General features: G+C 33.7%; 1 pseudogene; it reads left to right on the top strand.

The window, feature by feature from the left end:
• Positions 1 to 6,044: 6,044 nt before the first annotated feature.
• Positions 6,045 to 7,738, top strand: LOC134250591 (E3 ubiquitin-protein ligase TRIM71-like; annotated as a pseudogene).
• Positions 7,739 to 15,755: the final 8,017 nt, after the last annotated feature.

Here is a 15,755-nt window from a genome sequence, read left to right as displayed (position 1 = left end):
TTATCGATTGAAGACTTTTGGCCCCTTTTGGCCCCTAATTTGAGTGCCCAGCCCCTTTTTCTTGATTCCATCTGAAAGCTCTTACGATTTTAAACACTTTTTGTTCAACAACTATTCAGAGATTCTTTTTCGTTTTCAAGTTATTTGCAAAGAATATATTTAGGGGCCAACACTTCAACTCCCTAAAAGGGACGTTTAGCGAAAAATGAAAGGTTGCATATTGTTCAGAACATGATTTTGAACATCTTTTGTTCAATATTACTTGTCAAAATATTTCTCACTTTCGAGATATAAAGCGTCAAAGATTTAGCATTTTGGCCCCTTTTGGCCCCTAATTATGTAATATACGACATAAAAATCATAATATACAGTGGTAGATTTTGAGTTAAACATTTTTGCTTCAGTAATGTATAACAAAATATCGACTGTTAAAGAGTTATCGAAAAAAGACTTTTAGCACCTCTCGGCCCCTAATGTGATGAGTCAGCACTTTTTTCTTGATATCAAATTAATGATCTTGTCATTCTGCAAAAATATTGCTCAGTATGTTTTAACAAAATAATTATACTTTAAAAGATATGATACAAAATGTTTCGAAAATCCTCTCTTGATTCGTGTTCTATATTTTGACCCCTCCCGAGCTTCCATACTAGGCACTTCCGGAAAATTTGAGAACCATTGTGCACATTGGCAACATGTCCTCTATCTATGGTAAAAATTCCAGTGTTCTAGCTCAAGCCGTTCTTGAGTTCTGGTGAAGACAAAGAGGTCCTCTAAATTTCGATTAAAGGGCAATAACTTCCGACCGGAAGTGAATTTCGAAAAAATAAAAAAAATGGATCAGGTTTAGTTGACGACACACCTTTCCTGAAAATTTCAAGTTGATCGATCGAGCCATCTCCGAGAAATCTTCTGCACAAAAATTGTAAGAAAAAAAGGAATAATAATAAAAGTGAAAAAGAAACAATAGAATAATAGAAGGGTCTTCCGTTGGAGACGGAAGACCCTAATAAAGGTAAAAAAGAAACCGAAGAATAATAGAAGGGTCTTCCGCTGAAGACGGAAGACCCTAATAAAAGTGAAAAAGAAACCTAAGAATAATAGAAGGGTCTTCCGCTGAAGACGGAAGACCCTAATAATAACTAGAGCAAAGCTCGTTGCAAAGTAACGAGTAGGTCTTCCGTCCAGTTTCGACCGGAAGTGACGTTTACAGGAGAAGCCTATGAGTTAAGACACCTCCAGTGACATTAAGATTTAAAAGTTTTCAATCTTGCGTGAAAACCTGCAAAATAGGCTATTTTTGGCTACTTCCGGTTTCACCGGAAGTGATGTCAAGGGATGGAAAATTTGGTTGGACGCTGATAGTGCCCTTACTTAACCAATAACATGTCAAAAAACCGTAAAATTTGCATTTTCTGACTACTTCCCTTTTTACCGGAAATGACGTCATTTGACGGATTTAGACAATTTAATCATCATTTTCGGCTGGCATAAAAGGCACAAGTACAAAAAAAAACTTTGAAGAAATCAATAAAACCATTTTATTCTATTTCTTTCGACTCGAGCGAGGATGTTTAATTTTTCGACTACTTCCGGTTTACACCGGAAGTTATTTCAATGGATGCGTTTTGTTGACGATTGTTAATGTAATTATAAGTTCCATTAGCCTTTATTCAAAACGGTTAAATTAAAAAAAAATTGAAATTTAATATCACTTCCTGTTTCGACCGGAAGTGACGGATGCGAAATCAAACGACGCCATGCATAACTTTAAGTGATGTTTTATCATCCCCGGAAATATCGTGATTCAATCTTGAGTGGTTATGAAGAAGATGCTTGCACAAAATGGCAATTTAAAAATAGAAAATCGGACAAAAAATGTGACCGGAAGTGATTTTTCAAAAAATAAGAAAATGATCTGGAGATATTATAACAATGCATCATTCCTGAAAAAATCTTTGAAATCGGTTCAGTAGTTTCCGAGAAATCGCGTGTACTATGAAAAGGGAATAATAATAATAATAGGAAACATAAGAAAAACAGTAAGGTCTTCCGAAGGAAGTCGGAAGACCTTAATAATAATAAAAGTGAAAAAGAAACCGAAGAATAATAGAAAGGTCTTCCGCTGAAGACGGACGGCCCTAATAAAGGTAAAAAAGAAACATAAGAATAATAGAAGGGTCTTCCGCTGAAGACGAAAGGCCCTAATAAAAGTGAAAAAGAAACAACAGAATAATAGAAGGGTCTTCCGCTGGAGACGGAAGACCCTAATAATAAGAATAATCTTAATCTTCAGAATCAGTAGAAGACCTTAATTATGTTCCCCAAACGGAGTTTGGGAACATATTGATTTTACTCGGTTTCTTATTATTATTATTATTATTTTTTTTTTTATTTCTTCTCCGGTACTTTTTTTGTCCGCGAGTGTTCTCAGAAACTGTTCACCCAACTGAGCTAAAACCTTTTTAGGGTTAATAGGTGTGTAGTGTAGGTGTGCGGAACGAAGGTCATTTTGCGCGCACACGCATGCACGTGCGGGCGCGTGCAATGAGTGAAATGACTGATATACTTAATATGGCCATAACTTTTACATCTTTTGATGAAATGCTATCAAACTCATTACATAAGTATATATTAATAGTGTTAATAATATGACACTGTCAAATTAGGAGGAACTCACGCGCATGCACGTGCGCTTTGCTCTGATTGGCTGAAACAAAAATCTCAATATCTCTTTTGTTTTTTGACGAAATCCTTTGAAATTTTAAATATAGTCATGAATTAAGATATGCTACAATATGATATGGAAAAAAAATTATGAAATCACGCGCATGCACGTGTGCTGCAATCTGATTGGCTGAAATTTTAAAAGGTTATATCTCCTTTGTTTCTTGATGAAATACTTTGAAATTTAAAACATAATCGTACATTAGGATATCCTGTAATATGATATACAAAACTTTTCAAGAAATCACGCGCATGCACGTGTGCTTCAATCTGATTGGCTGAAACTTTAAAAGGCTATATCTCCTTTGTTTCTTGACGAAATGCTTTGAAATTTAGAAAATAGTCATACATTAGGATATACTGTAATATGATATACAAAACATTTCAAGAAATAACGTGCATGCACGTGTGCTGCAATCTGATTGGCTGAAACTTTAAAAGGCTATATCTCCTTTGTTTCTTGACGAAATAATTTGAAATTTAAAACATAGTCATACATTAGGATATCATGTAATATGATATACAAAACATTTCAAGAAATAACGCGCATGCACGTGTGCTGCAATCTGATTGGCTGAAATTTTAAATGGCTATATCTCCTTTGTTTTTTGACGAAATGCTTTGAAATTTAAAACATAGTCATGCATTAGGATATCCTACAATATGATATAGAAAAAAATTCATGAAATCACGCGGATGCACGTTTGCTGCAATCTGATTGGCTGAAACTTGAAATGGCTATAACTCCCTTGTTTTTCAACCAAACAGGATGGGATTTAGAACATAGATAAATATAAAAAAAACTCCTACAAGAAGGTATGGTCATCATGCACGTGCACGCACGTGCGTGCATTGGGAACAGGTGAAATTAAAATACACTTAAATGAGTGTTTTTTTTTTATACTTTTGGACTGAATGCTTTAATATATAGTATATCGATATATATATATATATAGTGTAGACAAGATGATATGGTCATAACGCACATGCATTTACATGCGATGCTAAAATTTGAATATAATTGATATCCTTCTGGGAAAACGTTGTTAAAGTCTAAAATGCATAGATTGTCTTTTTTAATGAAGCTTACAGGGAATATGGCACCAAAAGGGAGTTGGGGAGCGTTTGGGGAACATCTGTAACGGTTCCCGTTACAATTAGCACTAGTTATTTATGTCTGATTATTGATATTGTCCCATGTTTTATCTGAATATATTTTGTTGATTAAAAATTATTGAAAAGAATATAAATCCCCCTGTTATTGATACCCAGTACGTACACTGTAAATCTGAAACTCTGAAAGACTGAAAGCTATGATAGAGTCAAGTTCCATAGCCCATTGTTTAACCACGTCAAATATGTTAACAAATAAAAGATCTCTTTTAGATAACTTTTTTTTTTTCAATAAATATGCAGTCGCACCAGCTAGTATTTCAACTAAAAACACTTCAAAGAGCTCTGCAACAATTAAGGGATACAGATGCGTAATGACTTACTAAATATTAAACTATGATTTTAGTTATTGAGATAAAGACCAGTTCCATGGAACCAACTTCCCAAATCAAGAATTTCTGATCCTTTCCACATAAGCCTTCAACCAAATAGACTGTGTTTGACAGTGTTAGAAATGTCTTTTCAATTGGCCACATAGAAGTTTGCCTAAGCCAATTAAATTACATACATTGTTTTCAGTAACCTGAAACTAAATCATAAAACGAAATTTTAGAAAAGCATGCCATTTTTAGTCCCAACAAACACCTCTTTATATAATAGCTTGTTTCAGCTTTGGAGTCAAAACTGTGCTGAATTTCTTCCACTTGAATTTCAATTTTTATTATACCCCTTGCAAACCAAGTTTAGGGGGGTATTTTGAAATCAGCTTGTCCGTCTGTCTAGCTGTCCGTCTGTCAGTAGACAAGATTTTGTCCGAACCATTTCTCATAAACTATTGGAAGGAGTAGTCTGAAAATTTGTACATTTATTATTCACCATGTGAAGGTGTGCACCTTGTTTCATCATGATTGGATGATTTCTCTGCATTTTACAGACATTTTTTATTTTGTGGTTTTGTTCGGCTCATAACTAGAAAACTATTGGATTTACAATCTTCAAACTTGGCCAATTTATGTATCTTGGGTAGATGGTGTGTCACAGATTATTTTAAGGTCACCGTGACCTTTAATTTAAGTGATTTTTTTTAATTGTCTTTTTCTATTGAATAACAGAATCCCCAAAAATGTAAGAGTGTTGCAGTATCCCTATTTAAAAATGTTGTTAAGAAAATAATAATTTATTTCATTACCGGTACATGTATATACTTTATGTAATTTATAAGAGGAAATCTACCTCAAAATCTCCCATGGATATACAGTAATTATCAATCACTGGTCAAGGAGAATTTGATAACAGATTTAAAATTGCATGTCAAATTAGAGAGAAATTAATTAGTTTAATGTAAGGAGCTTAAAAGAACATCTCTGATGAAGCAGAGTACTGTATCTCATGGGAACTGGGCTAATGAATCCCACCTTAAGGCATGATAACTTACTGTAAACAAAGAGTGTTTATTACTTTCATGCGTCTGCAATAAGTAGTTGCTGAGAAAAATGCAACAAAAATTTGTTATGTATATGGTACAGACAGATGCACAGATTTGATTCTTAACCCATAATTTTAATCTAATTATAAACTTCTCTACACATAGATATTTCAGGCATTTAAATCACATGACCCGGTGACCAGGTAAATATTTATAGAATGAAGACCAGGAAGTAAATTGTTATCTACAGGAATATCAGGGAGGCCATGTTGGATTTACAGGTAAGACAACATAAAGTTTAGTAGATTTCTATAAGATACAGTTCAAGATAAGATAATATGTAGCATATATATATAACATCAAAAGATTTTACTCGATTGTCTTGATGATCTCAAGTGTAGTAATTGCTTGATTTAATATCAAGGCAATCTACTGTACATGCAATTAGTGTACCAATATATTATTGGTACATTAATTGTACAGTAGATTGCCTTGATATTAATTACAACGAAATATGATTTAATGTCATTTTTCTTTTAGATAAAAATTTTCAAATAAGATAACTGTACAGAATATTTGTTTCACTGTAAATACTGATCAATATAATTATTTGCCTACTTTCATTTTCAAATTGTATGATTAACTGGTGTCTCAGAATTTCAAATACGAAAATTTCTCTAATATATGTTTTGTGCAGAATTGAAGCTCCTGTAATCATGTAATCTAAATCTCCTTTTAATTTTATTACAGGGTATCATGTAATGAATTGAATCAAAACCCCAGTGATGGACCCCCTGGACCGAGCTCAAGTTCTCCTCCTTTGTGACCTGTGTCAAAAAGCAGCATTACAGAGTCATTGTGAACTTTGTCAGATTAACCTGTGTAAGGCCTGTGTAGGGGAGCATCTCTCTGATTCATCTAAAAGACACAATGTTGTACCATACAAACACAGAACTCCGCTCTCCTGACTACCCAAAATGTCCAAACCACACCCAGAAACATTGTGAACTTTACTGTGAAAAATGTGACATTCCTGTCTGTTCTACCTGCATCTCCTCTGGGAAACATAAAGGACACGATTTATCAGATGCTCTACAAAAACTAAGTTCTAAAACAAAAGATTTAGAAAACGACTTAAAAGAACTAGAGGAAAAAATCTATCCTACATACGAAGAAATTAAATTAGAGTTGAACTCTGTAAAATTCAACTTGGAAAAACATTATTATAAACTGACAACAGCTGTTACCAAACAAGGAGAAGACTGGCACAGAGAAATTAACATCATTGTCAACAAACAGAAATTTGAAATTGATGGGATGAAAACTAAACATCTGGCCGCTCTAAATAAACAGGAAAATGAAATCAAACAGATTATTTCTGAAGTAACACAGTGCATAGTTGATCTGAAGAAAATACTGGACTCTAATGATGTCTCCCTAACATCTGCATATAAATCCAGGAATGTCGAATTTTGAAGATTATCTCCTAAAGTCAATGTTTCTATACCAAGTTTCTCTCCACATCAAATCAACAGAGAGAAGCTCCATCAAATGTTTGGTTCTCTGTCAGCATTATCCATTACAACAGAACATGGCTACATAATGAAGACACCAGAAGCTGTATCCTGTCCTCCAGTCAAACCACTGCTTGATAAACCAGAGCTTATCACCACCATAGACACTGGGTATGAAAATCTAAAGAGTATTACCTGTCTCATTGATGAAGAATTCTGGACATGTGGGTCTCACAAAATCATGAAACTCTTCAACCTCCAAGGCAAACTACTGAAGTCAATCCAAACCAAGTCAGGGAACACACCATGTGACATAGCAGTGACAAGGAGTGGAGTTCTAGTTTATACTAACCCTGTTACAAGAACTGTAAACATAGTGAACAATGACCAGATACAGAAAGTGATCAGACTACAGGGGTGGATACCTTGGTATGTCTGTAGTACCTCCTCTGGTGACATCCTGGTTATCATGGACAGTGATGATTATAAACAATCAAAAGTTGTCCGGTACTCTGGCTCCACAGAGAAGCAAACCATTCAGTTTGATAATGAAGGTAAACCTCTGTATTCATCTAGTGACATGAAATACATCACAGAGAACAGGATCCTGGATATCTGTGTAGCTGACTGGGAAGCCAATGCAGTAGTGGTGGTTAACCAGGCAGGAAAACTACGATTTAGATACACTGGTTATCCCTCTACCAACAAGGGTTCATTTTATCCATACGGCATCACAACAGACAGTCAGAGTCAGATCCTAACAGCAGACTTTGGTAACCAGTGTATCCACATCCTAGATCAGGACGGACAGTTCCTCCGTTACATTGATAATTGTGATCTAGCCTATCCATGGGGTTTATGTGTAGACACCAGAGACAACCTCTTTGTGGCAGAGTGGTACAGTGGTAAAGTGAGGAAATTCAAATACATGTAACCAGTGTGTAAATATAAACTGTTCGTAACTATATGATAATCTCACTGCAGCTGAGTGGAATAGAATTGTTATGAAATTCAAAAACTTATAAACTGTACTGATATATTTTAAAGTATAAAACAGTGACCAATACTTTGTGAGAATGCAGCAGTAAATTTATTTTGTTGACCGGTTTCGACCTGTGACGGTCGTCATCAGAACAATCAAGCATATGAATTTATCCATTGTAGTAAGAAAGGCGGATGACGTTGCTATATACAAAAAAATGATGATGTCTCTGCTATAAACAAAATAAAATGCGGAGTGTTAAATGTACATGTGCGGACTTGCTTAACAATGGTACTTTATACAAGATATAATCAAGATTTAGTCAATAAATAATACTTTTATACCTCATATGAATAATCACAAGTAAAGAGGAATCTGGTTGGCTGAGGCATGCAGTCATGTGACCAGCGTGTCCGTAAACTTAGTGTTTCACGCATTCAGTTCACCTCGGCTGACTACGGTACCCTACATCTAGATGTAATCAGCAAAGGTGTGAAGAATGTGTTTTGTGTTCCACAATTGTGACGTCACATTGCACGAAAGCGATGATTACTCCTGAATTCGATTGTTTTTAATCTTTGATTAATTATGTAGATAAAAAATTGTAAAATATAAATAGTTAGAAAAGTGTTTCCATGAGTGGGGGATGAATATGTTACTACAACGCAGTGTGTAAATCAGAATGACTTGTCATGAAGGATATTTTTATGAAACGGTAGTGGTGTGACTTACACCTGTTTCATATTGTTCCCATCAAATGTTTACTTTACTTGTTGGATTGTCTTTATATTTCTTGCTTTGTGCTTGTTAATAATAATTATTGCATTAGTTCGGGAGACATGAAGATTTCTTTGCCAATGAAAAATTATATGATTTTTCATGGGCGAAGAAATCTTCATGTCTCCCTCACTATCATGCAGTAATTGTATATTATTGTTTTATGATTCATACATAAAATCATCCATAAATTATGTGGATTGTTATTCTTCTGTTGCATCATCATTGTGGCAAGCTGTTTTGGTAGAAATGGAACAATTTTTTTCTCCGCAAAATAGGACGATTCAGAAGTAGAAATTTATGAAACTAAACTACATTTTATGTTATCCGAACATTTATAGGAAATGTAAGCTAATGTCCACTTGTGTAATTTTTACGCACTCTATGTACAAACCCTTCGTATTTTTTTTCCCTTGTGATGTCACATTGTTTGCAGTGCATTAACAGTGTTGACATCGCCGCATTTCACTGGCTATTTGTTGGATTTAATCATTCTTTTGACTATATGTTTTTAGTTATCGTGATGAATATGCACTGGTATGTATTTTCATTCTCTTGCTCCGTGATTTATTTTCTTAAAGAGATCGGCATGTGTACATGGTGTAGGGACCCAGGTCTAGTCCTCATTCATGGATAGTTGGAATGAAATACTAAGGGTATATACTAGTAATACTAGTAATACAATGTGCATAATATTGCTACATATTATTTCAGTACGATGATTATCCATCATTGAAAAACAATGTTAACATAGCCCTTTGCTTTCAATAAATCTTTTACTGCTTTACTGTTTTAGATTCTTTATCATCGCATTGACCGTAAACGAACATTTATTGTATAATTTCAATGAGATGAACATATCATAAATGTATTCCCTATTTAGCTCAGGTGAGCATTTTGGCCAATAAATCTCTATATAAAGTTTTTTGCCTCCTAAAAATATAACTTTAATCCACAATGGGATCATTTTTCTTCACGGGAGGTATGCACATTTTAATGTTGATGAGACTTTTCCTACAGGCAAAAGGGTAATTTTTCAGCGTCGAAATATGACGCTGTGGAATAATGAGGGGGTGTCATTTTTTGCTGTGGAATGATGACCGGGAGTCATTTTTCGCCGTTGATAAATTACCCCCGGCCATTATTCAATAAGACACATTATTTGTATTAACACCGTCTACAAAATGTGCCGATTGACGTTAATGTGCAGGTGTGTGCAGTTAAGGTTGATATTGTCGCCGACAATATTTACGAGACCACAACATGCACCGTCACAGCCATTGATCAGCGATGCAGGTTTAAATTCGTAGCATTATATCTGTCAAAACATCGTCTATTGTTATACCTTTAAAAAATTGCTCCTATACAAATCTATACAAAAAAAAGTCTAACATTTTTAATGTTTTGCTGAGCGGGCATAAAAAATCGATGTTGGACCGCTGAGTGAGATGTTGGACCGCTCGGAGAGATGTTGGACCCCTTACGTCATAGAACGGACGGAGCTTAATCTCATTTTCATTCGTTGGTTTTAAACAATGACAGACCTAATGATACATTACAGAACATAGTACAAAATATACGTATATCAAAAAATATAAAATAAAATAAAAGGTATAACAAAACATTTATTGACAGAGTTCTCGGGCAAAATGCGTTTTGTCGAACCCACGAACCAAACTGTCTGGCTTAGGCCGAAAGGCCACAGGCAGAAAGTTTGGTTCTTGGGTCCGACAAAATGCATGTTGCCCTCGAACTCAGTCAATAAATGTATATTGATAAAAAATTACTTGTATAACAACGCATTCACAGAGTAAGGATAGTCTGAAATGTATGTAAACAATTTGTACTATAAGAAACGCTTGGTATCTTGATCCCTGTTATATGGTAAAAAGTTGGAAGTTTACCTTGAAGTTCGCAATTGTCCCCGCCATAACCAGGAAAACAGCTGCAGCTGTACCCTCGTTTGTTACAACTGTCTACTCTACAGGTCCCACTCTGACAATCATTATTCTCACAAACCTTCACTATGGAAACAAATATTCAAATATGAAGAATTATTTAAGGGGGCCGACTATGGTTTCCATTGCGCAATATTTCGCGCATCATAGTAAAATGAAGCGTATTTACTGTTTTAATGCAACTTTTTTCGCTTAATTATTAATATTAAAAAAAAATAGAAATTAAAGGTATAAAAATGTAATTACAATTTGATATAACTGATTTTTTAACAGATTTTGCAATTGATAGGTAGGTTGACGTCGTTGCAGTGTGTTTTTGACGTTAGGATAAACTGAAGCTCTTAAAGAAATGTTATTAAAGGAAAAGTAATTAACATACGCTCTTGAAATTTAAAACATAGAAATTTGAGAATCTCTCCATTATTTTTATTATCTTTTTATGTGAATCCATTGCGTACCTCAATTTATGTAATACTCTATAAAAATAGAAAAGAACTATATGCGGTATATTGCATATATTTGCCCCCACAAAAGTCAATTTTTGAAAACTTCCTGAAATGTGCTGAATTCAATAAATTGTATGAGTAATATAAATTAGCAGAAAATATTATAGTCTCAAAACAGTGTATTCACAATTTTTGTTTTTATGACGTCACAAACTAGTCCGATTTTATATCCTTTTTCAGAAAGAGGACAAAATGGACAAAATTTCAACAATTTTAGCTTTAAAATTTATAAAGCGCAAGTTTTTTAGGGAACAATATTGACATATTTCATTGATATTATCATTCTACAAATTATATCAAAATATTGATCCTGAACACACATGCGCTCGATGACTTTTACTCAAAATATCGAGGAAATATTTACATTTTTCTGTAAAATTCATAAAAAACTGAAATGTACGTCATATTTGTGACGTAATTACGTATATGTGGCGTCATTACTTATGAAAATATTCAGTGCTTTGAAGTCAGCATATACTCCCTTGTTTAAGAACTTAATTAAATAAATCTCCATCAAAGTTTGATTTAGGGGGCAAATATTGGTTATTACCGAATAAAGTTCTTTTCTAATTTTTCGCATTTTGAGATGCCCCCTCTGGTAACAAGATGGTAGAATTTTGTGTTTCTTACATATATTGTATAATATAGTATTACTCATCAAATATTTTAGTTTGAACAAAATGTCTATTGTAGTATTTGTAAACTTTGCTTTAAAGTGCTAAAAATTAGCATTTTCCTATATAATCCTATAGTAAATGTACCTGCATTTTGAGAGGGTCCCTCAAAAATACCTAGACGGCAGATTTTCCCTAAACTTTGCATGTACATTAAAGTTAATGTAAGTTACATATGCTATAAAAATGAAGAGTTTCGCTATTGTAGTTTTCACACAATAAAACTATAGTCGGCCCCCTTGATATATCACAATTTTTTCTTCTTTTTTTTCTTTTTTGCAATCATTCGTATTTCATCTCATTGAGAAAAATATGATAAAGAGTAAATTTCAATTTATGATGAAATCATCAAAATTTATTTTATTTGATATTAAAGAGTGTTGGTAAAATAGGTAGGCAAACCCGGGCCGGGGCAAATTAAAAGCCGTGGCAGATCGAGATTTTTCAAATATCTCCGCTAATACTCAACCAATTAATCTGAAAGTTTTAGATTATGTTCCTTTAAGGTTCTTTTGTATTCGCTGTTAATATCGCCTTAATATACTCAATATTTCAGATTTTCTGGGCGATTGTTCATTTCCATGTTGGTAAAATGGGTAGGCAAAATCAGTATGACATTTCACGGTATTTTTTAATAAAGACTCAATAAACCTTTACAATTGTGGACTTTTCCAATATTTTACTCTCTATATAAACGAAATATAATTAGTTTTACATTATAAAAGCTATAAGTATGCAGAATTTGCGCATTTTCAGAAAAGCCGGGGCATTAAAACCGGATCCGATCAGCCGGGGCAAACCCGAAAATTCCGAAATAATTAAAACCAATTCTTTGTATTGGAGGATGTTAGCTATCACTTTTGTGGCATTGCTCAGCTCTAACCACATGGAGGTATCCTCACAAGAGCCTTTTTTATTTATTAATTTAAATTCAATTTTTCCAGTCCGATGAGATGACAAGTAAAACATGATCATATAACAAAACATTTATTCATAAAGACCTCATACCTACATTTATATAAGAAACATACAGAAGAATGACAACTGCTGGATGCTTCTAATCTGAATTAAAAAAAAAGTTCACTCCAGAGAAGGAATATATAGGGTCCCTGAAAATCAACTCAACTTGTTATTATAGTATAATTGTCAATTAAAGATGTCACTGCGATCTTTTAATTATTTTTACATCACAACAATTTTCTTCCCAGCTTTTTCTCCTAAGATAATTAACCTAATAAGGTAAGCCACTTTTGTATTGCCCAAATTGATCAAGAGAGCTTGTGTGTGATTAGATTAAAGCCAGTGGTAGGGAATGTTAACTGCAAATTTTCTTTAAATAAATGATCTATTTAAAACATTAAATACAAGCTTCCAACAAATCAATTGGGCGTTTTCTTTTTCAGGTGACAAACATTAGTAAACTATTCCGGAATTTTCAGGTTTGTCGCGGGTGATCGGATCCGGTTTTAATGACCCTGTTTTTCTTAAAACATGTAATTTTACGTAAATATTACAATAACCAATGAAGAAATATTAATTTTTAGTTAAAATGTATTCTTAAACACCAGAATTTTTCATAACTTTATGGACTTTATGCAGCAGATGTCTGAAAACGTAAATTATGAACTTGGGAAACTGCCTACCCATTTTACCAACTTGAAAATCAATAATCGCCGATAAAATCTACAATATAAAGTATTTCATGGCAATTTTAGCAGCGAATATTAATAATCATGTATTAAATACATTCTGAAAAATTCAGCTCGATTGATAAAGTATGAAGACAGAAATGTGAAAAATCTCGATCTGCCCCGGCTTTTAATTTGCCCCGGCCCGGGTTTGCCTACCCATTTTACCAACACTCGATATTAAATGAGATTTGTAAATTATTGAACGGCTAGAAGATTTATGAAATATCCTTAATATTAGAAAATTGGAGCAGCAGTTACCAATTAAATATCAATTATATTTACATAAGGAGTATGCTAGAAAATAGGGGATAGGAATAATGTAGTCTTATATGCAACTTTATTTATTAATATACAGTTTCAACCAAATATTTTTAAAAGAAACGTTTGGTATGAAAAAGATATTAAAAATGTGATAAACCTAGGTTAAATCGGGAATGTAAAACAGCAAGAAAAAAATCATTGAGCAAATCGAATTTGCAATAGAACTAAAGCAATTTAAAACAAAGATAATTTAAATCAACTAGCAACAATACAAAAAAAAAACTGCTTGATGGGTTATGAAAAAACTTATTCACAATAGGCTGTCGGTGTAAAGACGAAAAATGACCCCCATCGAATAATGACCGGGGGATATTTTTCAACGACAAAAGATGACCCCCTACCCGTAGAAAAAAATCATTTTTTGTAGAAAAAGTGTCCTTGGTTCATTATTTTATATGTTAGTCCTATAAGAAATTGACCCCATTGAAATATGACCCCCTTTAAAGTGAAAAGAGATTCTTTCATTGTCAAGTAAATAAAATTTCTTTTTAATATTCCTTTTTATAGTGTTTGCTTTAAGAATGATATTCCACTTGTTTTTAGAAATCAAACCATGTAACAATCAGGTTCCAATACTCTTTAATAGGAAAAATTAATTTTTCCTTCATTTCAACTTTTAGCTTGTATAAGTTTGGCAAATCCTTTTTGACAATGAATGAGGAAGAAATTTTTACCCCCTCCCCCCCCCCCCCAAAAAAAAAAAATACGTTAAATCAAAAAAAAAAAAAATTAACAAGAGGCCCATGGGTCACATCGCTCACCTGAGAAACTTTGACCATGCTGTTCTTTTACAGATTTCCTCCCACCAGGGGTCATGATTTGGACAATTTAGAATCTACACTACCCAAAGATGCTTTCACATAAGTTTCAACTTTTCTGGCCCAATGGTTCTTGAGAAGAAGATTTTCAAAGATTTTTCCTATATATTTCTATGTAAAAATTGGATTCCCTGTTGTGGCCCCACCCTACCCCCAGGGGTCATGATTTGAACAATTTAGAATCTACACTACCCAAGGATGCTTCCACATAAGTTTCAGCATTTCTGACCCAGTGGTTCTTGAGAAGAAGATTTTTAAAGTTTTTTTTTATATTTCTATGTAAACTTGGATTCCCTATTGTGGCCCAGGCCTACCCCTGGGGGTCATGATTTGAACAATTTAGAATCTACACTACCCAAGGAATCTTCCACACAAGTTTCTGCTTTTCTTGTCCAGTGGTTCTTTAGAAGAAGATTTTTTAATGACCCCACCCTATTTTTAAATTTTCTTGATTATCTCCCCTTGGAAGGGGTCTTGGCCTTTGATTTTAAAAATTTAAATTTTCCTTTACCCAAGGATGCTTTGTACCAAGTTTGGTTAAAAGAATTAAACACGGTTGTTGCATATATCGGCCTAGTAAATTTGCAAAAAACAAACAGTAATATTATCAGGTATATGATGCTTATTTATTTTCTATACCCTCGGGTCTCTCCAACCACGGTATTAAAATGGCGCCAAAACGTCACACATATACTACGTACATTTCAAAACCTTTCCGTGTACCGATAATTCCACTAAATATTGCAATTTTTATGATTTTGATTGCAAGTTTCACTATGGCCGCAACGAACGCGATTCATGAGACTTATATATGTTTTTGATATAATACCGCATATTTGAGTTCATCTCACAATATGCGCCGTTATCAAAGCTCTATCCTTTTATTATAAGTCATCATTCACCTCCTTTTTGTGGAAAAAACTAGTAAGTGTGATAAGCCGGAATTTATTTATCCATCCATACAGTGTCGGTACTTAGTCACTAGGTTTACCGGTTATCTCCCCTTTTCTATGCATCAATGAAAGTGAAAGGTGGGTGATGAAAGTATCCGATTTAAATTTTTGTATAATGAAATATTTTATAATAATTTCCAGTTTTTAAAGTTAAGTTTCAGTCAAAGAAGTAAAACAGATTATCTTATTAACATTGATATTGCTCGATGGCAAGTATTCTATTGGATTGAAACAGATCGATTTGCCACCCGTCCATGCTTTAAACACTGGCACATGGTACAAGATTACAATGTGG

Source organism: Saccostrea cucullata, unplaced genomic scaffold (assembly GCF_032062105.1).
Source record: "Saccostrea cucullata isolate Sc308-1 unplaced genomic scaffold, CSIRO_AGI_Scuc_v1 ctg4005, whole genome shotgun sequence".
Taxonomy (NCBI): Eukaryota; Metazoa; Mollusca; class Bivalvia; order Ostreida; family Ostreidae; genus Saccostrea; species Saccostrea cuccullata.
The sequence above is the reverse complement of the archived record's forward strand: the minus strand, read 5'-3'. Positions and strand labels throughout refer to the sequence as shown.